The following is a 24,897-nucleotide window of genomic DNA, read 5'->3' on the forward strand; positions in this document are numbered from 1 at the left end:
TAATCGTCCAGATCGACCACTCAGCGAAACAGATGATAAGAAATGTATGGATAGTTTGCAAAGACATCATCGCGGACGCCATCTTTAAGTAATAGCAGGTCGAGAAGTGACGTAAGCAAGACACGTGACAGCATCACATCACGACAAGCGTGTCTTCCGTCGAACTTCATGCGCGATAACAGTGATAAACCGGTGAAAAACAGTCGAAAGACTAAACAGTGTGCGTGATAATACGGTGCGCTAACATCATCGTAGCCGTCATGTTTGGGCACTACCGTGGGGAGAGGTGCCTCCATGACGTCACATGTAAATTATCTATAGAATGTGACGCAAACAAGCCTTACACAATACCGCCGTTGGTAAATAAACACAGCAAAAGGCAGTTTAGGACGTACACAAGAAGAAGACAAGCGTGTCATGGCCCGGTGGGCAGGTCGCGTAAAGCGACTGCGGTAGTTGCGTGGTTAGAAATGCACCGTCGTACAAGTACCGGTTTATAAAAAGAATACAGGCGAACTCTCGGCTAAGCGTCCGGCTATTTCAGGTGTACGCCTGAAATAACCAGACGCTTAACCGAAGGCTTCACAAGCGGCGCACTTGAGCCGCTTGTGAAAGGTTTTGCGTAGGCGTACAATGCAACGACAGAAATAATGCAGCGCTACAACTACAAAAAACGTCCGCAGCAAAGATTTTCCCGTCTGAACTCCGGAGAACCAACTGGCTCATCCGGGGAGGCCCTCGGGTGTGATCATTTTCCGCGAGCTATTGCCTCGTAATCAACGAATCCCACATGTCCCGTCAGCGAATTCCTTCGGGAAATCAGTGAAACGGCAGCCTATTCCCGATTGACGATTCATGGCAGAAGATCAGTCATTCTTATAAATGTGTGAGCGGCACTTCACAAGAGACACGTCTTTTTTATTGCGATAGTAATTACACGAATGCTCGACGCGCGTGCGGCGCCAACGCAGCTGCACAACGAGGCGGTGATAAAGAAACTAGCGTCGCTAATAACGCCGACGCATAAACAAAATAAATAAACTGGCTCACGTTTGCGGCCTCGTTGGTGCATGCCTTGGCCGAAAAGTGAGGCATATGATGGCTTTCGTAATGCGGGCTTTAAGAGGGTTTGGTTTCTGCCGGCTACCCCTGCTTTGTAAAATGGAATGTGCCTGGCATTCTCGCTATCGGCGCGCTCCGGAACAACCGCGCCGCGAGGTGTGATTTTGCCGCTCCGGCCACCAGTCACTTGTGCTAATATTTTTTCCGCCGGGACTCAACAGTAACAGTCAAGCCAATTTTATCTAATAATTTCACTGGGCGGTCACTAACGCCAACGGTTTTCCGTCGGTCTTGCACTATCGGGGTGCGACGCCTCCGCCACCACTGTCGGCGCTTCTCAGCCAGCGAGGGTTATGAGACGTCCGGTTGCTTCCAGGGCGCTGTTCCTTCTTTCCAGCAGCAATTTGCTTGCATGCTGCGTCATGCCATGTCGCATTGCTGTGTAGTTAGAGCACCGCACCCCTAAGGGACTCAAGCGCAATGTTACACCTTGCTATCACTGCAGCGTTAATGCTTCGTCCTACGGGCGAGGCTGCCAACTTTTTTTTGTTTTACAGCCAAGCTGTTAAACGCTAGTTTCCAGCACATCGCTGCGTGCGTATACAGGCCGCGCGCGTAGACCAAAAATTCCGTAGCCTCGATACAAAGCAAAAGCGTATCGCCGGTGTGCCCCAGCCGCGTTTAATAGCCAATGGGTGTGTCTCTTTGGCTGGTGACGTCACGCACTGCACAGGCACGTTCTCTCAGTTCCATTCCGGCCGTGTAACGTGTAAGCCGCGCATTGTGCAGACCGAGGAAGAACAGCATGGTCGGGGCCTGAGAAGAACGACGGCAGGAGCAGAAGCGGGAATGGGCGCAAAGGCGGCAGGAGGCTGCTAACGCCTCCCGCCGCCTTCGCGTCCATTACTGCTCAAGCATCCTTACAGAACCCATGGCTGTCTACCATAGCGCCCACAAAGCTGTAGTGACCTCAGGGACAAAATAATAAAGACGCTAGAAAATGACAATTCGTGTGGTATGTGTCTCTATTTTATACAATGAGGTTTATCACCAAATATACAGCTCCGCTGGTCCTCCACCTTCACTGAGTGGAATGGCACTGAGTTTTTTTTTACATACTTTGTCTACTTCAGTCGTTTTCAGCCTATCTATCTATCTATCTATCTATCTATCTATCTATCTATCTATCTATCTATCTATCTATCTATATCTATCAAGTTAAAGACAGCATGAAGAGCAATGTAACAAAAAATGTTAGGCGTAACGTCAACATACAGGAAGAGCGCGCTGTGGATAAGAAAGCACACGGGATTAACGGATATTCTATTGACATTAAGAGAAAAAAAATGAAGCTGGGAGACCATGTAATCCATAAGGTAGATAACCGATGGACTATTAGAGTTACAGAATGGGTACCAATACAAGGGAAGCGCAGTCGAGGACGGCAGAAAACTAGGGCGGGTGATGAAATTAGGAAATTTACAGATAGGTCTTGGTATGAGCTAGCGCAAAACAGAGGTAACTAGAGATCGCAGGGAGAGGCCTTTGTCCTACAGTGGACATAAAAATAGACTGATAATGATGACGATGATGATGACGAATCTAGCCTTTTACGCTGGCCCTGTGACCCATGTTGTGTACTTGCTGGGGCCACTAAGTATGTAGTCCTGGTGGTGATGCCATCGTGGTGGTTCCCTCGTCATCATGCCAGCTTCGTGATATTATTCTCGTCTCACTGCCGTCGTCATGCCTTCTACCCTGCACCCAGTTGCCCAAGTTGCCTAATAGCTTGGGCCACTACATGTGCGCTCGTGGTCGTGATGCGTTCGTGGCCGTTGCATTATCGTCATTCCGGCATTGTCCTCCGACTCTGGCCATACCGTCGTCATACTGTCATCGTCGTCTCACAGTCGTGGTCATTCCGTCTCGTCATCTTGTCGCTTGATCATTTCATATCACCTCAGCAACGACATCCTATTGCCAGCATACCGTCGTCGTCATAACGCCTTCGTAGTTTCATCGAAGTCAACCTTTCTTCGTCATTCAATCGTAATAATACAGTCGTCATTCAATCAGGATTATGCCCCATTTGTCATGTCGTCTTCATGACACATTCGCTAACATGCGTCCGTTCCCAGACTGTCGTGGTCATGCCGTCGGGGTCGGACGAACAAAGTCGGACGACACCAGCTTCGTCGTCCGACTTTGTTCATGTCATCGTCGTCACGCCAACGTCGTCGTACATGTATCATAATGCCGACATAGTTACGCCATTGTCACCAAACGCTCGTCAGCCTCCCTTTGTCCTCACGCCGTTTCACCGTCGTGAGGACAAAGTCACTTCAAGCCCCATTTGTCATGTCGTCTTCATTAGACATTCGCTAACATGCGTCTGTTCCCACACTGTGGTGGTCATGCCGTCTGGATCGTGCCATCGTTGTCACACCAGCTTCGTCGTCCAACATTGTTCATGTCATCGTCGTCACGCCAAGGTCGTCGTACATGTATCATGAGGCAGACATAGTTACGCCATCGTCATCAAACACTCGTCATTATCCCTTTATCCTCACGCCGTTTCAACGTCGTGAGGACAAAGTCACTTCAAGAACACTGTCTGTCGCTACATTGCCCGAATGGTACTCGGAATACCATCAATAGTCATCGGGAGATGAGTTCTGCAGTATTTCTTTTAGGGGCGAAGCTCCTTATAGCGGCACCCGTTCCGTCCCCGTAGTAGTAGTAGTAGTAGTGTGTAACCAGTCTGAGAAAAATGAGAAAAAAATTCCGAAGTTGTGTCCGTAGCGCGGAATCGAACCAAGGACCCCTCGCTTCCGAGCGCGCGGCGTTAGCCCACTACGCCACGAAGCGGACATGGACAAACGCACCACGATGGCTATAAATACCCAACATTAACGAAAGGCCGCGTTTCTAGCGCGTTTCTAACGCGTTTGTGCTAGCGCGTTACGGCCCGTGTAAGAAGCTGGTGTAAGACGCTGTGGCCTCTCCACCTTACCTTCAACGCGTTTCGAACGCGCTGCCCAAAGCGGTGGCAAGTCAAGTTCAAGTCGAGGAGCGTTTATGAATACGGGGGGTATACTCTCTCAGCAGTCATGTGATGGCGTCGGCAAACGCGGTGCACGTTCCGGCATGTGTAAATGGCTGCGTAAGACGCTGTGGCCGCTCCCCCCTTACTAGAGAGTACTGCACGTTTCTAACGCGTTTGTGCTAGCGTCCCCTTAAGCGGGAGATCCGATGATTCCCTCCGGAGCTTCGCCCACTCATTATCATTCACCTCGTGGATCTGCTGTCATTTTTTTAACAGTTAGTAAAGTACCCCTTATCTTCTATAGAGATTAAAATGCGAATTGAAATGACGTCTGCCATTAGTTTGCAAGGTGCTCAATATAAATTGTGAGGACGGCGGCGAAGCCCAAAATATCTGTCATTATTCACGTTCAGGTTCCGCGAAAGATGGACGTCAAGATAGCCACGACGCCGGCATCGGTAGTTGATATTTGGTGCTGGAACCCGGCAACCCGGGAAGCTATGCTTTTAAGGGAGAGAGGCCTGTATATATAGTTTAAGGTAGACTGATGTTGTGTGAGCAACCTTCCCCACCTTTCGGTCATGCGGGAGCAGAGAGTGAAAAGATTGTAAAAAGAATTATTCAGCACTATGCCTGAGTGTTCGTAAAAGGACGCTAAAGAGAAACAGTAAAGTACTTTAGACCGACAAGTTATTCTTTCAAAACGTTTTTTTTTTCTTTTCCGACGATATATTACGTAATCGAAACGAAAATGCAAGCAAAAATTTCATTTTTTTCGCGTCCGTACCCTAACGTCGGTGCGTCTGCGATGACGTCAGGAATTTCAAGGGTCAAAGCCGGATACCAGGAAATCTGTGACCCTTAATTTGATAAGTTTCTTTGCCAAATGCCTTTTAAATTGTGTTTTTATTTCAGTTAAAATACAGCAATTCTGTGCACAAGCATCAAATATGGCATAGAAGGCTATAACTTTGAAATCCTTTTGCTCAAGTAATGTCACATATTCCACTTAGGTTTGTCCAACATGTCGCCAAGGCAGTCTTTTGAGAAAATATTACCTACAATTTCTATGCAATTTTTATAAAGGTCGGAGATAGATATCTGGAAAAGATGTACCTTCATAATTCCTGTCATATGTGAATGCCTTGAGCATTGAGCGGCTTCAATTCTGCGTGCGTACCTTATCTATTATATAAAAAATTATTCAATTTTGAAAATTTGTTCAGGTTAACGCTATGTTTACACAAATACTTGTGTCTGTCATGGCTCGAAGTGCGTTCCGATAAAAGGTAATATTAGTATACTATCTCCACTGCGCTTTCCTCTTCAAGATTTGTATCTCTTCCGGTTTTCTTTCGGTTTGAGAACACGCTTCACCGTTTTCGTCGCGTGGTTTTGAGGAGATGATCACTGTTTGCGTGCACGTTTCTCAAAACCCATGCCCTTTTTAAAGATATAACGAACTTTTTGAGGCACGTCACCCTTACTTTTACTGTGCCCAAACGCTTCTGGAGTATAACGCAACTGCTATGTTTGCCTTATACATAGTCGGGAATACATTCTTCCTTCTTAATGACCATCAATAGGCTACCATCGAAATAGTGTAGATCTTGCGCAAAACGTGGCTGTCGACATTGCATGATCAAAATTAAAGCTTAATAAGCGATACAAGGGAAATATCGCGTTATGGTTAAAAACAATCTTTTTTTTTTGCATGAGTTCGCTATATTTGCGATCGTCAGGTTTACATCGTATACACGTGAAAACTGGTTTAGTAAGTGTAGCTTTAGTTAGTGCTTAGTTATATTACGCATCACTTCCTTGTCGGCGTGGTAAGCCGGAAGGAAAACATCAATATTGCTTTCCTTAGTTTTTTTTTTCGTAGCTCGCTTTGTCATTTAAACCATATACCGCCTGCTGCACAAATGGCGATCAAATATAAACCCAGCAAGAGAACTTATGTACATCTCTCAAGCGAATGGTTTTAACTTTTCATAATAATATTACCGAATTTATTCACAACTACGTGCTGACGCGCGTTCCGAGGGACCATAATAAAGTTTTACCATACCATACCATACGGTGCCTTTGCGTGCTACAGGCTTTTTCTGATCTGATTTATTGCGAGAGATGATCAAAGACAAATTTTGTACACTTGCTCCAGTACTATAGACTTATAGCCACAAACAGCATCGTAAACAGACGAAAGAGCAAGTCTATACTCTGAATAAAAAACATTGCAACATACAGGAACTTATTTAACAACACCGCTGCGCAGAGCTTATGGTGAATCCGCGGTTCGTGCCTACATCTGAGATGATTGAATAATTTTTTGCAAGTGTAGTGGAATTTTTTTTTCTTTTTTTAAGGGAGGGAAAGGTAGCTAGAGGCATCGGTGGGGGCGGGAATCTTACATAGAGAAGCAGGCAGGTAATTTTTCTAAATGCAGCCTGATTAACAAATAAAGGTCACGCAGTGCACAGACAATCGTCAACCTTTCCTAATGAGTGCAAGTTTCTGGCAGTAAAAGTAGCAATTGATATTAATTACGACATCTTAAGGAGCCACTGCGTAGATTGCAATTGAACGGCGCTTTGCCGGCATACATTTCCTATCGCACGCTGCACTACTAAATAAATTCGCTTTTTTGAGGCGCCAACGTACGTTCTTCAAACTACTTGGCTGTGAGTGCAGTTTGTCCGCGTTTAACGATCATGCTCAAGTGTGGTGCCATATTTCTGAGAAAAACGTGTGACCGTAGGCGAAAATACAGACTTCCTGGGCCTTCACGACGAGGCGAAGTTCGTAACCGTCGCTCCTGTAGCAGTAACACAGGATGTGAAGCTGCGTGCAGCAAGCACAAAAATTTTCAAATTGAAGGTATAACTTAAAGCGCCGAGCCGATAGCAGTAGGCGAGTTCGTTTTATGAAATATAAAGGAGGAAGCAGTTGTAACTTCTATTGATCGGACGTAGGCTTGAGATTGGGTAATATCCGATTGTGCGATGAATGGGCGTGCTTGGTTACGGACATGGGTGTTTCAACAACGTTAAGGACTGCCGGACTGCCTTTTTCCTTGCTGTTAAATAGTCCTGGGATTATCAAGGTACTGAGATTTAGCGGATTCGACTTCACACTTCTTATGTGTGAACTTAGACAAGATAAGGTAGATTTCCACCAGGAATGCTGGCACTTGTTTCCGGTAGTATTCGCTCTCAAGGTGCTCTCATGGTGAAAGGTTTGACACATGGGCCACGTGTCGCCCAAGCTCTTGCGAGCATGTAGTGCTGTAGTGAAGACCATGTCGTTGAGTCTTTCCCCGTTGATGATGCGTTGGAGCACGCATTCACGTTATAGAAATCACGCTATTTAGCACTCAACTCTATTAGCGCGGTCAGGGACTCGAAACATTTGTGCATTTATGAGACGATGTAGATGGCAAGATATATAGTGTGTGAAACTCGAGTTTTGCGCCCCGGAAGGCGGCGGTGAATTCTCAGACTACGGGTCCGGAGCTGTGTTCTTACTACTCTTTGCAAACCAAGGTAGTACAGAAGCACAGTAAACTTTGTACAACCGGATGCCACGACCGGATGATTTCTCCTTTTTCTGAACGTTTCTAGACATTGCGAGCTTCTGCAGAACTCATCATCATCTTCACAATCATCATCAGCGTTCATCAGCAGGAGGAAGGCCTCTCCGTGTGATCTCCAATTACCCCTGTGTTGCGCTAGTTGATTCCAACTTGCTCCTGCAAATTTCTTCACTTCAGCACCCCACCTAGTTTTCTGCCGTCCTTGACTGCGCTTCCCTCTCTTGGTATCCATTCTCTAAATCAAATGGCGCACCGGTTATCCATCCTACGCCTTACATGGTCTGCCCAGCTCCAGTTTTTTCCACCTAATGTCAAGCTAGAATATCGGCTATCCCCGTTTGTTCTCTGATGCCCACCGCTCTCTTCCTGTGTCTTAACGTTAGGCCTAAGATTTTTCGTTCCATCACCCTTTGTGCGGTCCTCAACTTGTTCTCAAGCTTCTTTGTTAACCTCCAAGTGTATGCCCCATATGTTAGCACCGGTAGAAATCAATGATTGTACACTTTTCTTTTCAACGATAGTGGTAAGCTCCCAGTCAGGATTTGCCAATGCCTGCCGTATGTACTCCAACCCAATTTTATTGTTCAGTAAATTTCTTTCTCAATTGGCATCATCATTATAGGCCGCCGTAAATCTTCCATCGATGTTACCTGTGGAACAAAAGAGACTAATGAGTGATCTGAGCGTACTGCAGTGATTTACTTCCAACTTTCAGAGATGTATCACTTATCTTTGATGCCGTACCTATGCTCTAAAGCTGCCTCCAAGGGGTAACGTATGGTTCATCAGCGAGGACAGAGGCCGCTTCTACCACGCTGTGACAGCCTCTCCATCACAACAGATAACCTGTGATCGAAAAGCCCTGTTTATGCGATGTGCATACCAACCAGTCTACCCTGACGGATTAGATCCGAGAGAAAAATTATTCGACGTGAATACTGCAGGGTCCACTTCTTTCTTCTTTGTTTACAGCAGATTTCTTTGTTGCCATACAAAAAGTCGAATTCATACACATGTGCATAGCTTACGGACACTGGTAACCAATCTTTTTTTTCTTTTTGGTTGTCGCGCACGGATTGCCACTTGGCATACTAATGTTGTTCAATAGATATATTATTGCATGGCAGCTTCGCACCGAAGCTGCAGGAGTGCGTTCTGTAAATAATTATGCTTGTAGCAAGGACGCATCAAGTTTCGACTGATCGTTCCGCATCAGATCACTTTTGCGAAAAAGTTTGAAATCATGGGGTTTTAAGTGCCAAAACCACGATCTGATTTTGAGGCACGCCGTAGTGAGGGACTACGGAAATTTGAACCACCTGGGGTTCTTTAACGTGCACCTAAATCTAAGTACACGGGTGCTTTCGCTTTTCGCCCCCATCGAAATGCTGCTGCGGTGGCCGGAATTCGATCCCGCGACCTCGTGCTCAGCAGCCCAACACCATAGCCACTGAGCAACCACGGCGGGTGCGAAAAAGGTTTAGCTCTCTTATCTAAATACAACTAAATGGAAAAGAAGCAATTGTGTAACTTGGCATTTAATGCAACGATTTGAATGAAGTTTGTTGCATTTTAGCTAATAAATGCAAGTCTGCATACTGTATGAAGCGGACTTTTATTTAGCTTGTCGATTTTTTATGCAGACTTGTTGAAAGTTGCAAAATTAAATTAAGAACTCAAGTGCAAAGTTTTCAATCTCCTAATTAAGTAATGAATACAGATAACAGAATATTGTAAACTGCCACAGTAACGTATATCCAAAAGCGCACAATTTGATGTAATATACGCAACTATAAAATATACCACTAATTTGCGAGTATAACTTTCCAAAATTTCTCTAATCATTGTAAGAATTTCACCTAATCAGTTATCACATATACGGCATCTAATTTGTATACTTTGTATCGTTTTATCTGATGCAGTTTGGGGAACGGCTATATTTGTTTCTGGTCAAGGGCTACAAATTTTTGCACACTTTGTCCATAATTTTTTTTTACCGACCAATTTTCGTCATTTTTTAAATAACGTATCATGTGAGTAAAAAACGTACTGCTTTCTGCAGTTGCTGTAATGTCGCTTTTCTATTACTTTTCTGTCGGAAATGTTACATTCTTTTTTATCGACACAGCCGTTGCCTTAGAAGAACACTACGGCGTTTTACTTATACTTAAATATTTAAATTGTAGTTGGCCAATAACTAAAGCTTCCTCTCAAGCCCTGTCGCTCATGTCGTATTTGTACCTGAACGCAGCCACACCCGAAAATGAGCATATGCGGCAGCCGCGACGGCACAGCGCTAATATTCGCATGTGTGTCCCAAGAGAGAATAGGTTTTTGGGCTACAATGATGGCGTTGGTGTAAAAAGGAACGGAAGTAATTCTAGTGGAAATATACCTTCCACCATCCACAGTTCAGCAATGTTTCTCCTCAACAACTTTGTCACATTTCTACTGATCGGTGCAGACTGATTTACTGCGCATAACTTTATTTTAGTTGTTGAAAGTGAGCAATACAAGTCGTCCGAATGCATGCAGTCCGAATTAGTGGCGTAATTAGTGATATTTTGTGGCTTGTCAGCTTTCTGCCTCTCGATAATTTCCGACGGATGCTAAGTTTGAGACGAATGAGTGTAATTGCAACCTTTTGCTCGGTGACCATTCGCGCACGATACTTGGGACAACAGCCTCATATTCACCTGGCCGACTGTAAAGCTCAATTTCCTTGAATAAAAATACAATGAGTCATGCAAAAAGAAAGCTAATTCATAGTGCATTTGAGACAATTTTCATTATTCCTCTGGAAATACTGAAATACAATAATGTGCAGTAAATCACTATATACCAATTTGTTTAAATGCGACACAGTTATTTGCGAAAGATATCGCTGATCCCTAGCAGTAGAGGTTCGGCGAAAAAGTGAATTTCCGAGTCAAGTATTAGACGGATTGCAATCCGTGTCTTAAATTAGTCATTTTACTGCCTGAAATGCTTTTTATTGCTGTACTCATGATTATCTTCTCCCTTTTTGATGCTTGGCATTATAAAAGGAGGTATTGGTAAACAAATGAGGCGCCGGCTATTCAAGCTATTGGAGCAAGGGTATACTGTTACCCATAAGATATTGTACACTTTTCCCATAGTTTTGCAGAATGAGTGGAAGAATATAGCTATTGCAGACAAGATGTTGTGGTCACACAGGGCTCAGAAAAACGAAGACCCGACACACAATTATACGTAACGAAATACACGCAAGTAATTACTTTTATTCTATCCCATTTTGTGGCAATTTTGGAATTTAACGGTCACATTTTTACTTGGTAACGCTTCCTGTAATTCGATTATGCTTTTTCAGTCAGCGATTACGTGTAATTTGTTACGTGGTTCGCGAGAGGAGCTGTGAGAGATGACGCAATTTCGGCAACTTGAATTTGGCGGGACCTATAGTAGAAATCCCGATATCGTGTCACGCAGCCGCCAGTTCAGACCTGGCGAACCCGGGAGCTCAGTATTTGTTTCCTCCTGTTAACGCTCCGCTAGATGTTGGCGAACGAATTAAACCGGTAATGGTTCAACTCGATAGTGACGGCCACTTAGGAAGTGCATGCCAGCATATCACCTAAGGACACTTCTCGCAGATTTTTATTGGTCCAACCGGGAGCGCCTCCTTAAACTCCCAGCAACCATAAAGTGCTGCGCTTCACATAGGACCGAGATGCTGAGCAACAACAATCTTGTGCGCAAGCTGTCCGTACATTACAACACTGTCACTAGACAGCATGCACATGAAGCGAGTTTTCAGTCTCGCTGGTAATGACCTCACGACAAAAACAAATGAATATGACAGATGAAAGTTTTCAAAAGCTATTTTTAGTAAAAATGAGCAGTGTTTGAGGGGCTGCTCAGGATACACTAAACATATCAGGCGAGCTCGGTTCTGGTTACGTTATCTGAGAAACGTTATAAAAAGTTTGGAGGAAAGTAAAGTAGAAGAAATGGAGTGCCTCTGAGTTATTCCTCAATAGTTTCACGGGGCAGTAACTGGTAACTATAACCAATTACATTTTTGGGTGAAGTGTTTGTAATTGTAATCGGTTACTTTCTTTCTGTAACATGTACAAGGCTCTACGTACTCTAGGTACGTAGACTCTAAGCGTACAAGGCAAGCACTCTAAACCAACAATGGGAACAAAATATTATCACAAAACATGCTCAGCTACAGTATCTGTAAAGAAGACTCTTACAAACAAGATGCTTTTGAACTCTCTTAATAACGCTCGACTATAACAGTCTTTCGAAATTGTGGTTGCACCACTGCACTGAGAGAATTCTTAACATTAACGTTGCTTTCAAATCAGGGGCTCTGAACAAACTTATTTCCTAGCCGAAGGGTAAGAAATAGAACGGCACATTCAGCATTATGCCAGGTCCTCATAAATTACATTCCAGACAAATTGCCTTCATTGTTGCGAAAAGAGAATAAAGACAGGTCAACGGAAGCCCGAAGGACTCGCATTACTTAACTAACCCACGACGCTCAATTCTGCCGTTGCTTGCAGCGTTCCGCGTTTGCCCCATTAATCAGAAGCAGTGATACCGTGCCCTCTCCACAGCAGCAACACTGAAATCCGCAGGCAGCCAATCAAGCAGGAAAGACCACAGGCACGTGGTCTATGCCACTGTCCCTTTCATTATTTTTGGAAGCAATTTGTCTCCTGTCTTTTTACTTTTCTTCTTGCTTGATTTCCTGCATTTTTGTTCTCTCAGCACAACACACAGTCAATACAAGACGCCAGAACAAGCCAAGAAAACTCCTTCGCTTCACCGTATAGAGACCCCAGCTGTTCATGCACCCAGCCGGTATTGATTATGATGGTTTCTCATGGCTCGCACGTGCGATCAACAGCAGGTATCACTCCTTCCACTTCCATTTCAACCCCCTGTCTGACCGTAAGGCACTAGTCGATACCACTGCAACAAGAGAGATTCCCCCAGGGTGCTTCCTTGGTCTCGGCGACTGCGTTTATTAACTGTCCCAGAAGCGCGTTAAAAGCAGAAGTGCTTGTCACCTTCCTTCATATTCTCCCTGGCAACCTTAATGAAACTGGGCACCGGGAGTGGATTATGTAGACGGTTATAGTAAAATTGAGAAAGAGTAGCGATGTTATTCCTAGCGCAGTTTGCACATTGTGATACTGCCCCAATTGTACACGAACGAGAGTTTTTTAAGCTATGTAGAGGCATCGGGAATCGCTTGAGACAGTTGGTTAGCAACTAAGCTATTAGTAAAGAGGACACAACGGCATTTATTGGTGTTATTTGATATATTTGTTAGCTTGCTTTACAGAATCTCGACGTGTAGGCAGCGGATGCCGATAGATGTAAAGAACCCCCGATCGCCGCCTCTTAGGTTCGTTTTCCCGGCCGCGCCTGGCATAAAGCTACCCGTGACAGAGGATGGAAACTGCGCGCGTTATTACTACAGAAAGTCGCACAATCTGCCACTGTGCAGTGCAATGAAGCCAACGCTCTCTCCTTATTTCCAAAAATATTTTGCGTGTATCTTGCAAATGAAGTGTCTTTAGGGATATAACTGGTTGTTTCAAGATACGTAGAATTATTTTGGCAAATAAAACAAAATCGGCATATTTGTATTATTTTTGGCCAGAAATCTCGGTAAGGAAAGGCCTAATAAACTAATAAGGTATTATGATAGCTAACCGAACCTACCAGCTACTATAACGACTATGCAAACTAACTAATCATACTAAATAACGAAATAAATTCCATGGCTAAAAACTAACTGCGCTAACTAAAGCTCAATGGCCTCGCCATCACGCCATTCTGGGCAATGGTGGATGCACAGGATAAGACGAAAAGCTGTGTTTCGGACTCATGCTGCCTTAGGATACTTTACCGGTTTGATTGCAGTGACAAATGAATTAATTTCAAAATTTCGCACGCCATTTAATGAAACCGTTTTGAAAACTATTGCAATGTAATGTCTAAAACCATTTCTTTCTCTTTTTTTCTGTGAATTTGGACAATACGACGATGGCCAATGGCCAATTTTGCTTTGCTCAATATGCCATTGGGCATACTTCAGATTGAAATGCAATTACAAAAGAAAAAATTTCATATTTTCTGGTACTATTATTTTTATGACCTGTTCGAGCTACTTGTGAGCAAGGACAACAATGTTAAAAGCCAAATTGTTTACTATAAGAGGAATGCGAATGTGACATACCGATATTAGTCCTTGTTTTCACTTTTCATCTCCTTCTAGGTTTTTTTTTTTTTACACACCGTTGCCTACCCCAAACGTGCCTATTACTCCACACATTTCTAATATTCCCCTACATCCCGTCCAAATTTCAGAACGGTGGCTCGAATGGTAGGCCAAAAGCCACGGAGGGTCACAATATGTCTAACCCAGAATTGACACAAGTAACGGCTACGAAAACAGACTTATTTTTCGTTTCTTTCATCCGTCTTGAAGAGTACGTTGAATTACCAGCAGACTTACGTAATTCGAGCCCAAAGTAGCGCCTAGAAGGCCCATCCATTTCCGCTTGTTTCTATACCTTAGTACAAATGAAGCTCCATGACATTTCCCCAAGAGCTAGCAAGGCTCTTGAGGAACCCTGGCATGAAGTTAATCTGGCTTCTAGAATGAGCCTTCAGGCCGACTCTACCTCATGAAAAATGAGGCGAGTGCACGAAGTTCTATTGAAAACATGCAACCACGAAGTACAAAACGCGTGTTTGTAATGGAAGAGCATATTCCGTGAATAAAATGTACGAATGAAGGCGACGGTGTGTCAGTCTTAACATAGGCTAACCAAGAAAACTGACGACCTAGTCTGCGTCCGCAAATGTAATCACCCAAGAAAGAGTTAACGCAGAACTTCTGATTACTCTGCCTTGCAGTAGAATAGACATTTCTTTTTTTTTCTGGTTAACTAAAAACCAGATGTACGTGCTTTCTCCTTACGCAAGACATTACTGCTCCATAATCCAGCTGTTCTGTTCCCCTGGGGACAGTGCGTGCCGCGATGTGGGCTTGTAGCTTCTGTCACCGGTGGCCTCTTCCTGAGAAGTTTCATTTCGAGATCACAATATTGTCACGTTCTAGGAGAACAGGCGACCGCGTTCAGTGAGTTTCTGACCACCAGCTGATCAATGATGATGATGATGATGATAAGGCCTCAATCAATGGCACAACCCACTGTGGGCGATAGGCCACGAACCGGGTGGTATTACGATCAAAATTTAAAATAAATTAGTTTAGAAATAAATAAGTAATAAAAATTAAAGGAAAAGAAATAATTGACGATGGGTAACGAACCGATGATAAAAGAATTAGGTTGTCTATACTAAGTTAGTCAACCTTGCCTAGATAGAAGTAGTAGAATTTATTAATTAATTAATTAAAGTAAAGGACAGATGTAAATTTTGAATAATAATATTAATATATAATAGTGAATTTTGACATTACTTTTTGAATTTGCTAAATCTATAATTTATTGAAGAATAAGAAACTCGATCATGGAAAGATGGGCAAATATTAATAAGGCAATCTTTTTGTGCCACAAAGAAAATTATAAGTTGCTCGGCAAACATTCCCGTGGCTATATCCTAACACCGTGGCTCCGAGTGAGAGTATAACTGAACGGCTTAAAGGCAGTCCTAGATTGCGAAGTGGGATTTCCAAACATCGTTGTCGATGATTAGAAAAGCGCCGACACGATAATAAAAAGTGATTGATGGCTTATGGTTCATTGCAGAGGTAGCATAATGGGGATACCGCCAGACCACATCTGTGCAAGTAAAAATTTAGCCTGTGGAATACGGCAACGCAGCCTTGTAAATGTTACTTCGAATTGCCGGTTAGGACACCACTGTCGGTTTCAAGAATAATTTAAATGTACAAAATCTCTAGATTTTGCTAATGCGAGGTTTTTCTTGTCTTCGGTCAACGAAAACTAGCCTATATCTGGCTGCAGTGATATGCGCAGTTGCCGGCAGCACAAATATTGCTGGACGCTAAAGAATCAGCTGTTTCATTAAGCTGGATGTCTCGGTGGCCTGGTAGCCATACTAAATGAACTAACGTTAAGTGGGGTGGAGCTAATGTGTAAAGCATATTCAAAGATCTCGAATTTGTAGACGCGTTAAGCACGCTGCATACGGAAAGGAAATCTGTGTCGATAACAACTTTTGGGACATTTAGCGGTAACTTTCGTAATGCAAGAACTATTGCCAGAAGTTCGGCCTGAAAACTTATGTGTAATCTGGTAGGCGAAGTGAAAAAGACCAATCGAGGGATGGTGAGTAAATTACCAAGCCTGCCTTCTCTTCACACGAGGAAGCATCAGTCGCTATTACATTTATTGGAAAATAGGCCAAATAGTCTTGCAAAAGGGCATTCAAATATGTTGTTGGCAGCAGTTTTTGTGTTATTGAGGAAAATGTCTGCAAATTCTATTTTAAGGGACAATGTGAACCTATCAAACGGAATGATTTCCGTAATGCGAACATTTAAAGGTGCTAATTGTGCCTGCACAAATACAACCTGTGGGGTATGTAACCGTGGCCACGTGTTCTCAAAAAATAAATTTGGTTCTCTAATAAATATACATTCTGTACGTCTGAGAGGCGATTCAAATGTCCTTAAGTACATTTGAACCGTAAGCATGCGGAATCTCGTGTGAAGAGAAGGTAATCTGGCTTCCTGGTATAACACGTCATTAGCAACGAATTTAGGAAGACCTAAACATAATCGAAGAGCTTCTCTTTTTAAAAGAAGAAGTGGTCTTATTTTATATTTTGCACTTCTGGAAAACAAAAGACAGCCAAATTCTAGAATCGGTTGTTCGTACATACGGTAGACCATAATTACGTGTCACTTCGCATACCCGAATGCCGGTTACTGATTCAACGTAATAAACCTACAGCTCTGGTCCCTTTCGTTGCAATATTTTGTATGTAAGAACGCCAGTAAAGTTTTTCATCATATGCGATACTCAGGTACTTAGGCGACTCTACCTGTGGGATGGTTCTCTGATCATATACTAATGGTAAATGTATCAGCCCGGAAAGCGGAAAGACAAGGACTGCACTTTTGTTTACGTTTAGTGACAGGTGAAGGGTGTGAATCCACTTCTCTAGAATACATAGGTACGTATGCAAGGACATGTAAAGGAAATTTATTTCTCTTGCTGTCACGAAAAATGCGATGTAATCTGCACAAACATAAGACGAACTTCCCGGCACAGTGGAATTGAACTCATCAAAAGGTTAAATAGTACAGGAGACAGAACAGCCCCCTGGGGCACCCTTCTTGTCTGATCGAACTTTGTTGAAGAAAAACCGTTTTGAAAACAATAAAATTTTCTGTTTCTTAGAAATGCAACAATCCATGTCGGTATATATATCGGAAAATTGTAGGACTGTAATCTGTCCAGTAGTAGTGGGTACTCGACACTGTCATAAGCTTTCCCCACGTCAAGAGTCACTAAAGCACTCAATTCTTTTCTATTCCGAGCAAGTTGGATACGGCTTTCCAAGTCTACATGCGCACACCAAATAGAGAGACCAGGTAGGAAACCTATTTGACTTGGGCTACCAAATGTTTAGATATATTATCCATCATGCGATCATATAGAACTCTTTCAATAAGTTTTACCATATTTGACATAAAAGAAATAGGCCGAATATTGTCAAGATTGTAGCCAGCTCCTAGTTTTTTAAGTAGGAGAATTATTTTGGCTGTCCTCCATTCTTGAGGAATCCAAGCATTTTTTAGAGAATAATTTACTGTGTTCAGAAGTTCCTCAGCATACATTGCATACAAAATATTTAGCATGGCATTGGAAATGCCATCAGGACCTGGGGCTGAGGCAGGCCAAGATCTGACGATATTGGAAAGCTCTGGCACTGTGACTTCCACAAAGTCCTACGTGATGGGAGGTCTTAATGGCCCATTTGGCAAACATGATGTTAAGCGTTGTGCTAAGCCCTTCCCTATTGATTCTAATGAAGCAGATATCTCGCGTGGTGAAAGAATTACCGACGCAATATTCGCTGGTGTTGGTATGAACTTTCTATACCGAAGGAATCTGAACAGAGCTTTTTTGTTGTTCGGCTTAGAGAGGTATGCATGATGCTTTTTCATCATATTCGTCTTTGGCATGGGATACTGTTCCCTTGAATCTGGCCAGCTGATCAAACGGAAAACTCAACCGAAAACTCAAATGGAAAACGAAAACGAACGTGTAAGTACGCGCACGAAGACATGCACACACAAACACTTGCTAACGCGCAGTCATAGAACGCACGGTAATGTCACGGAAGCAGTGATTGTCTACGACAAAAAATAAATGAAACAAAAAGAATGGCATGGTCCAAAGCTAGGTTGGTTATGCAGTGCGGTATGGTTTCAGCCGCACAACATGCGCAATCTCGGGTAGTGTCTTTCGAAGTCGTGTTGATTGGCTGCCGTCAGGAAGAACCTCGTAATTGACGTCACTCATTCGCCGCAGCATTTTGTAAGGTCCGTAGTACCGGCTCAGAAGTTTCTCGAATAGGCCTTTGCAGCGAACAGGAACGCGATCTCCTGGTTGGTACTCGACTTGTCGATGCACTGTTGTTGTTTCTTTGGCTTGCTTCCTCGGCGCACTGCACGAAGAGCTCGGCGTCTTGGTCAAGATCATCAAAGCTGTCGCATGGAAGCATTGCTTCAAGCATGGTCTGGACTTCACGTCCGTAAACGAGGTAGAATGGCGTGAAGCGTGTGGTCTCTTGCGTCACGGTGATGTACGCAAACCTTACGTACGGAAGTACTTCATCCCACGTTTTGTGTTGTACATCTACGTACATAGACAGCATGTCAGTCATCGTTATGTCCAGCTTTTCCGTCAGACCATTTGTCTGCGGTTGATAGGCAGTCGTCTTTCGATGTGCCGGGTAACTTAATAAGAAAACGTCTTCAATGAACCGTGCCGTAAATGCCGTTCCTCGGTCGGTAATGACGCACGAAGGGGCGCCATGACGCAATACAATGATGTGTACAAAAAATTGCGGAACCTCGGAAGCAGTGCCTGGAGGCAGAGCATTTGCTTCAGCGTAGCACGTTAAATAATTTGTGGCGATGATTATCCACTTGTTTCACGCAGATTACCGAGGAAATGGGCACAAGAGATCCTTGCCGACTTGGTTATATGGTCTTCGAGGTGTGTTAATGGGTTTCAGTAATCCCTCAGGCTTCACAGCTGGCGACTTCCGGCGCTGGCACTCATGACAGGCTTGGACATACCGTTTAACACAAGTGTCGAGTTTCGGCCAATAGTACGATTTTCGCACTCTAGCAAGGGTTCTGATGTAGCCTAGGTGGCCATACAAAGGCTCGTCATGGCAGGCGAACAGAATTTCGTCACGAAGCTCTGCTGGCGCAACCAAAAGGTAGGTTTTGTTGCTGGCAGCAGAGTTCTTATACAGTACGCCCTGTCATAAACAAAAGGACGATAGTCTGCGAGCTATTTGTCAGGGCAAAGTGGCGTTGCAGCCTTCCAGATGTTCGATAATAGGCCGTAATTCCTCATCTGCGCGCTGCAGTTGAGACAAATCTGTCACACTTACGGCCCCGAGGAAAGCGCTGTCTTCCTCAATGACGTTGTCAGGAGATTCGACAGGTGCGCGCGACAACGTGTCGGCGTCTTCGTGCGTGCGCCCGGACTTGTATGCGATGGTGACATCGTATTCCTGCAGGCGTAGGCTCCACCATGCCAGCCGTCCAGAAGAATCCCTTAAATTTCCGAGCCAACACAACGAGTGGTGACCTGTCACGACCTTAAATGGGTGGCCGCAAAGGTAAGCCGAAACTTTGCAAGAGTCCATACGACTGCCAGGCATTCTTTCACCGTAGTGGTGTAGTTCAACTCTGGGCGCGATAGAGTGCGACTTACGAAAGCGATAACTCTTTCAACTCCGTCCTGCCGTTGTACGAGTACCGCACCCAGACCAATGTTGCTGGCGTCTGTATGAATTTCAGTCTCGACCTGTTCGGCAAAGTGTCCAAGAACAGGCGGTGAAGCCAGGCGGTGTCGGAGCTCGGAGAAAGCTGCTTCTTGTTCAGCGCTCCAAATGAAAGGCATATCGTCTCTTGTGAGATGAGTAAGTGGTTCAGCAATCTTTAAAAAATTACTGATAAGGCACCGACGGTACGCGCAGAGACCCAGGAAGCGTCGGGCACTTTTCTTATTGGAAGGGCTTGGAAAAGCAGCCACAGCGGCAGTTTTGTCGAGATCGGGACGGAAGCCTTCCGTGCTGACGACATGACCGAGAAACTTCAGCTCTTGGTAGCCGAAGTGGCATTTCTGAGAAGGCTTTAGTGTAAGGTTAGCCGATCGGATTGCCTCGAGTACCTGCCGTAGTCGGATAAGATGTTCCGAAAAACGGGATGAAAAAACAACCACATCATCTAGGTTGATGAGGCAGCTTTGCCACTTCAGGTCGGGTGGCACAGTGTCCACGATCTGTTGGAAAGTTGCTGGAGCAGAGCAGAGACCGAACGGAAGCACCCAGAACTCGTAAAAACCGTCCGGAGTGACAAAAACAGTTTTTTCACGGTCCCGCTTGTCGACCTCAGTCTGCCAATAGCCGCTTTTTAAATCAATGGATGAAAGGAGGAGGAGGAGAGAAGGAGAAGGCAGGGATGTTAACCAGAAATGCGTCTGGTTGGCTACCCTACTCTGGGGGACGGGAAAGAGGGAATAGAAAGATGAGATAGAGAGAGGAGGGGGGGGAGGAAGGACACGGTGAGTTCGCGCACGCACGCGGAGGGCCTGAGCAATTCAAAGGCGTTCACATAGGCCAGTCGTCCTCAAGTAAGACAACAGTGCCTTCACAGCTTTGTGGGCTGACGAGCGATGGGGACGGTGTTCAAGGAGCACCTGCACAGACAACGGTCGATCGTCAAGTCGTCGCAATGCGTTCGATAAAGTTTGTCTTTCCGACTGAAATCGAACGCAGTGACACAATACATGTTCTATGTTCTCTTCGCTGCCGCAGTCGTCGCACGTGGCACTTTCGGTCATTCCAATCAAAGCACAGTACGCCTTCGTGAAAGCCACTCCCAACCACAGCCGGTATAGAAGCGATGCCTCGCGTCGGTGAATCCCGGGTGGAGGTCGGAGTTGGAGCGAAGGGTTCAATTCGTGTAGCCTCGTGCGCCTTATGTTTGGGGTGTTCCACTCTGATAGAGAGAGCTTGCGTGCCAGGTGACGAAGCTGCCTTCCAGCGTCTGTCCTGGAAAGAGGAATGGGAAAGTACTCAGCTCGTCGTAACCGGCCCAGAGAGTCATCGATGCGTGGCAGCAGGTAAACGTCTTTCTTTTTGACGTTGTTGAGCTTTCGGTAATCAACACAAAAGGGAAGCGTGCCGTACCTCTTCTTCATGAGTACGACCGGTGAGGACCACGGACTGCTTGAAGGCTGGATAACGCGATCATCAATCATTTCCTTTACTTGTGCTTTGATTGCCTCGCGTTCTTTCTGCTAGACACGATACGGCTGCTGGTGGATAGGACACGCATCGTCGTAGGTGATTATTCTGTGTTGCGCGATTGGCGTTTGACTAACTTAAGACGAACACACAAAGCACATTTTGAATTTCGATAATAGTTGCCGCAGTGCCTTCTTTTTCTTCGCCTGCAGCAGCTCGTTATTGATGTCAATGCCTGTCAGCAAGGCTTCATCGGTCTCGGTTTCTTCAGAAGCGAAGCACTCAATGACGTCCTCCAAGGCTTCAGCGTAGGCAATGGCACTGCCGCGAAAAAGGTGTCGATGCTGATTGGTAAAATTTGTGAGCAATATTTCAGACCGGCCATGTAGGAAGGCCAACGATGCCTCGTGCAGCGCAAATTCCTAGGTTCAGCATAAGGCAAACATTGCCTTCTACTAGGACTCAGAGATATCACCTGAACCATAACGCTGGAACGGGGAGGTATCGTCACGCTGTCGTCGGAAACGTGATGACTGGCTCTATGGCTGCAGGCATCATCTTGTGTAGTAGCGTTCCTCGCAGAGAAAGTGATGTAACGCTTCCTGAGGTCGATGATGGCACCATATTCCCGGAGAAAATCCATTCCAAGTGTTAAATAATGGGAACATTCACTCAAGACAATGCAGCTAGGGAGAAACGGGCGATTTCGGATTCCTATGCTAGCAGTGCTCTCGCGAAGCGGTGTGATAACGTGTCCGCCAGCTGTACGAACTTGCGTCCCTGTCCAAGGCATAATAACTTTCTTGAGAAGGCTCGCAAATTTTCCGCTAATAATCGAGTAATCAGCACCAGTGTCCACTAGCGCACTGACATTTGTCCCGTCGACGAGTACACGTATGTTAATCGCGAACTCGTCTGCAGGCTGAGGTACAGGCGTCGGCGGAATCTCCGTCGGGTTGAGGTAGCGTCGATTGGAGGTCTTCAGCACGCCGCGTACCAGCGGCCTCACCTCGAAAGGTCGCGGAAGTCAGTTTTCCAGGCTAGGGCTCGGCGACCACTCTTGCGTCATCCGTCGATGTACCTTCACGACTTGGATAGGATCGCCGCGGTGACGGCGATCGCGACTGGCGTCTTGGTGACTGTGGCTCATGCTGCTGGGCGATGAACGCTTCAATTTCGAGTGGCCTCTCTGTCCGAACCGGGGTCGAGGTGAATTGGCAGCGCAACCCTGCAGTCCAAGTTGGCACAAGTGGCACTCTCGGTGTACGCGACCCGCCTCACCACAATGATAACAAAGCGGTTGTAGGTCGGGCGTGCGTGAAATGCCCAATTTACGTGTGACAGGGTGGTTGTCGGGAAAGTAAGGAACTGCCTGTGTTTAGTGGATCGAAACGTAGTTGATTACGGGACCTATCCGCGCTGGTGCAGGGATGGAGCAACTCAATGTGTCTCCATATGTCACACAATGGAAATCGCTTGCTGTGGGTGGGGGTGTTTCCGATGTACGGAAGCTGAGCCTCAACGCGTAAGCGTAGGTTGTGCCCCGAAGTTCACTCACCTGGGGTGTCCTTTCGGGGCGAGGTTCAGGTACGCCGACTGCATGCTGCACTTCGCCATTAAAGGGAAACTGAGACTTCCACCCAAATGTAGCAATTTGCTACAATGGAAACCCAACCGGGTTCCTCGAAAGAAAGCCTCGCAGTTGAAGAAAAATTCGTCCTGGTCCGGGACTCGAACCCGGGACCACCGCCTTTCCGGGCCGCTCTACCATCTGAGCTAACCAGGCGGCTAGCAGATGGCAGGGCGAAGTCGAATTTGTCGACAACTCGAAGCAAAGGAAAGTGTTTGATGTAATAGTTCAGCGGAAATCCGCTAGGTGGAGATAAGTAATTAAAGGGAAACTGAGACTTCCACCCAAATGTAGCAATTTGCTACAATGGAAACCCAACCGGGTTCCTCGAAAGAAAGCCTCGCAGTTGAAGAAAAATTCGTCCTGGTCCGGGACTTGAACCCGGGACCACTAAAGGGCGCCCAGCATCGGTCAACCCAGCCGACCAGCGACGCGAAGCCCCCCCCCCCCCCCCACCCCACCCCCACCACCTATTTTGTCTGTCTAGAACAGGTGCCCTGCCCAGTGTCTCTGCACCTTACGCTCTCTCCCCCTTCCTCTCCTTTGTTACGACGGACCTTTTAAAAGCGGTACACCACCACGTCCGAAGAATACCCCCTGAAGAAGGAGCCGAATTGGTTCCGAAACGTCGGGCTAGTAAATTTACTTATTTGGTTGGAGTCAATCTCTAAGTCTGCTAGCCGCCTGGTTAGCTCAGATGGTAGAGCGGCTACCCCGGAAAGGCGGTGGTCCCGGGATTCGAGTCCCGGACCAGGAGGAATTTTTCTTCAACTGCGAGGCTTTCTTTCGAGGAACCCGGTTGGGTTTCCATTGTAGCAAATTGCTACATTTGGGTGGAAGTCTCAGTGTCCCTTTAATTACTTATCTCCACCTAGCAGATTTCCGCTGAACTATTACATCATGCACTTCGCCATGCACGACGTCGGCGATGTATTTGATCGTAGGCTGCCGCGTCCGGTGCAGCTGTTGCAGCTCGTCGTGGACTACCGATCATATTAGCTCACGGAGCACTTCAGTGTCAGCCGCGAAAGCTCCCAGACCGACGGTTGTCGAAGCAGCATTTACTTGCCGGTCATACTGGTTTCACTGCTGCTGCAGCGCCCTTTCCATAGCAACGGCTTCTGTGAGGAATTCGGTGACCGTCCTCGGCGGGTTACGAACAAGCCCACCGAAAAGCTGTTCTTTGACACCTCGTATCAAATGACGGAGCTTCTTGTCTTCCGGCATGCTAGGGTCGGCCAGTGTTGCCAGGTTTGGCTATATGTTGCCAAATTGGGCTACAGGAAACAAATTTTGGCGTTGACTTGGGCTAGTTGGCTATGTGGCTATATTTGGGCTACTGAAAATTTGCGAGCTGGCTTTGTTTGGGCTATAAGTGGCGCCCTAATCCACGCTCTAGAGTAGAAGCAAATCGAGTAAAAGCAAATCTCTAAGGACATCTTTTAGCTGGCTGAGCCGGCAGGCACGGCTGTGCGTGTGAGGGTGCTCGAAATCCCCCACCCCCCTCCCCATTTCTCTCGGCACTTGTGCGAGCCGGTGGCTTCGATCTTTGATGCACTTAAAGTTACACCGTACTAACATTCGCGCCAGTAACTTTGTCTCATCTTCGTATTATCGGTTTCAGTCATCAGGCACCTGATACCCGGGCATCGGGATGAGCCTGGGAGTAGAGGGTGTTACAGAACACTGTACTAACGTGGATATATGCTCAGAAAGGGAGAGCAGTAAAATAGGGTCGTAATAAAAGAAGAGAAGCACGGGTATATGACATGCTCCAGTGTGTTCATGACCATGGCTTCTGGGCGAAGTATCGCGCTGGGCACTGCTTTCGACCTGCTCCATGGTTCTCATGGTAAGGTTTACAGCCATCGCGCTGCTCGTTGGTGGACGCGCCGTCTTGTGTGAGAGGCGGGAAAAAATATCTGCGCACTTGTGTCCAACGAGAAGCATTATAAGGAAGCAGAGGCATGCACCACTCTACCTGAATGATATTGAAAAATTCTCATAAGATCGGTCCAGACGATGAGAACACAAACCGATACCACTAGAGGAGAGTCGAACCAT

This window comes from Dermacentor silvarum, chromosome 8 (genome assembly GCF_013339745.2).
Source record: "Dermacentor silvarum isolate Dsil-2018 chromosome 8, BIME_Dsil_1.4, whole genome shotgun sequence".
NCBI lineage: Eukaryota > Metazoa > Arthropoda > Arachnida > Ixodida > Ixodidae > Dermacentor > Dermacentor silvarum.